The following is a 3547-nucleotide window of genomic DNA, read 5'->3' on the forward strand; positions in this document are numbered from 1 at the left end:
TGTCGGTATAGAAGTAATTTCAACTTCTTACTATCAATCGAGGGAATAATAGCATATTTCACATTGATTGCCAAACCCTCAAAAGAATTTTCTTCAACTAGATGAAGAGATTCTTACCAGTGGAGTGCTACTCTGTTCTATCGGTGGAGTGTTGCTTGGTTCTACCGGTGGAGGAGTATTCCCAACACCATTTAGATCTATTTTCCTAATCCATTGTTTTGAGAATTCTTGCTTAACTTCTTCAACCTTTTCTTTTCCTTTCAAACTAGGACCTTTGTTATCTACCGGTGAGGACTTGCTTCTACAAAATATAGCAATATGCCCAATTTTGTTATATTCATAACAAGTCACATTATTTCTCTATATAGCCTTTCCATAACCTATGCTAGTTTGTCTTCTGCATTGATTAGATAAATGTCCAAATCTTCCACAAACATAACATCTCACATTCATTCTGCAATTCTCAGAGTTATGACCAACTTTGTTGCATTTTGAACATTGACCGATGGGTGCATTGGTATTCTGATAATTTCTAGATCTACATTGATTTTCTCTATGACCATACTTGTTACAGTTAAAGCATTTGCCATTAAATTTATAAGTAGTAGGTTGTCTTACTAGTTTGCTACGATCCTGTGTGTTTGCAGTACTGGAGCTTTCACCAGTTTCAAAGGCAAGACCATTAGTGTCACCATTAGGTTTCTGATTCTTCAACAAGTCACCAAGTTCCTTTGAGCTTTTCTTGAATTTTTATTTATGTTGATTTGCAACAGCCAGTTCTCCTTCCAAGATACCTTTTTGTCTCATGAGTTCATTTGAGTCATTTTGTGCATGCATCAGATTTTTCTTCAACATATCATTTTCATAACTAAGTCTTGTGTTTTCATTTGCAACATCATTCAGTCTTCTCGTCAAGTCTTCTTCATTCTTCTTTCTATCTTCAATTTCTTTAAAAAATCTCATAGTCATATCTTGCATCTCATTCTTTGTTGTCAAGTTTTCTTGTTTCAGCTTATTCATCAGATCACTAAGAGTTTCCTTTTCATCATTCTCATTTTGCATCTTTTCACAAAGTTCTCTTCTCTTGTTTCTTGAAATAGTAAGATTTTCTTGAAGTGCTTGAATGATATCCTGAGCAGCCTTTAGATCATCTTCAAGTTTGATATTTTTCAATTTTTCTGCATCATAGTTTGAGAGAGCTCCTTCAAGTTTTCCATCTATACCAGTGTCAAGATCTTCCTCAAGCTATTAGGCTTCTGAAAAGAGAGGACCAGGCTCTACTACCAATTATTAGGATTCCCACAAATATTGAGAAGGGGGGGGGTGAATCAGTATCTAACTGATTGTAAGATTTTCTAAACTTAAAACATGTAGACCATATTAATACTGTGTATCAGTAAACATAAAGTAATGCAATAAATAGAGACAAAAGCAACCACATGAAAAACACACCATAACACAATATTTTAACGAGGAAACCCAATGTGGGAAAAACCTCGGTGGGGTTTGTAACCCACAATACTCACTTATTGGCCAATAAGTGAATATTACTGTTACAAGAGGGGCCTGCACATGTAGGAAGGCCAAGTGCCCATAGTTCACTGCTCAGTTACAAAATGAGAAGTCTCACTGACTTACAAAATGGATTTTACAAATCCAATGTCTTGTACTACTTCAAGATAGCATCTACTAGGTCAGATCCAATACCAGTTTCTGCTCTACTTCTTACATAAACCCTTAACCTATAATTTGCATAATAGGTCTACCTTATTTCGCCTAATTACATTCTCTGTCTATTACCAAATGTTCTACAATGATCTCTCTTATATAAGAGTCATTTTACAGCTTTTCAAGTCAGCTTACAATGATTTTACAATAATAAACAAAATATATTAACAACAAAATTCCTGTCGGCTTCTGTGCCAGTATGCTTCCTTTTACTATCGATGCTGGTGATCTATGTGCTGGTGTAGAATCTAACTTTGCTGGTGCTGGTGGATTGCCTTGCCGGTGTCATAGGATTGTAAGGTTGCCATCAATGACAAAACCTTCAATCACCTACAATGTCTCATTGGAGTGTGCATTTGCCAACAATAATCCCAACATCTCTTAGCTTGACTAGTTCCTCTTGCATTTTAGGTGCTAATGTTGGATTAATAGACCTCTTTTTTTGCCTAAGAGGCTTGGCATTTTATTTCAAAGGAATCTCATGCTGAAATAGATCTTCCTTGTAAGACTTCAAATCATCATATGACCAAGTAAAAACATGCTTGTATTTTCTCAATAAATCAATTAACATCTTTCTAACCCTGGGTGACATTTTCTTTCCAACATATACCTTCCTTGGAGCTTCTTCTGTCCCAAGGTTAATTTATTCTAAATCTTCAAGGTGTGAGGCAGTTGTAGCAATCTTAGCTTTATCTTGACTGTCAAACACCCTCTCTAAAACAACCAAACCTCTGGGAATTTTATTTGTCTTTAATTGAATCACTTCTTTCCCAAAGACTATTTCTTTATCATCCCTTGTTTGCATATAAGCACTGAAATCAATCTCCCAATTTTCATATTCATCTACACAATGTAGAAATCTTAAAATATCATCGTCATCATTAAAAACCTACTAGTTTTCAAAGTTATCAGGGACTGGAGGCCTTGTCGGAATCTCAATCCTTGAAATTCCAGCAAAAGTGATGTCCTCTAGCCTTAAAGCTATATTGGCCAGGAGATCAACAATTCTGTTATGACTTCTCTCTTTCCATTCAATACCAAATGCACTAAAGTTCTCAATTTGGTCCCATACAACATTCCTATACTGTTTCAACATTTTGTTTTTTGATGCATATTTAGATCTGATCTGGGATATGACTAACTGAGAGTCCCCAACCACCTTAAGATTCTTTATCGCATGTTTTTCAAATAATTTCAGACCAAGCAACAACACTTCATATTCTTCTACATTATTTGTAAATGGAAAGGACAAGGTAAAGGAAAACTTAAAAGTTTCTCCTCGGGGTGATATGGACAATACACTTGCTCCTGAGCCTTCTTTAGAACTGGATCCATCAAAATACATGGTCCATAAATCATCATGTCCTGATGACTTCTCTACTTCTTCATCTAATAGTGCATGTTGTTCCCTTTTCTTCAGTGGAGAGTCTTCGATCCTGAATGCATTTATCTCTCTATCTACAAAACAAGTCATATTCTCATTAGATTGTATTTTATGTACCATCATATATGGTACCCTGGATTCTCTTTTGACCCTTATATTTTTACCATCAATGCAAAAATTAGCATAAGATAGCTCACATTGCAAACTTCCACCCATAGAGGCACTCCACTTTCTTGATAATAGAATCCCATAATGGGGTGGAATATCTACAACTAGGACACTCATAATTAATTCTTTCTCAGGGAAAACAACAAGTTTGTAAGGTGGTGCCTTTATAGTTCCTATCACAGGCACTTCTCTTGAATCCATAGCACAACATCTTCCATGAGGAGTATCTACCTTTAAACCCATGGATTACATTATCCTTACTGGCAT

The sequence above is a fragment of the Cryptomeria japonica genome, chromosome 7, assembly GCF_030272615.1.
Source record: "Cryptomeria japonica chromosome 7, Sugi_1.0, whole genome shotgun sequence".
Classification (NCBI taxonomy): Eukaryota; Viridiplantae; Streptophyta; class Pinopsida; order Cupressales; family Cupressaceae; genus Cryptomeria; species Cryptomeria japonica.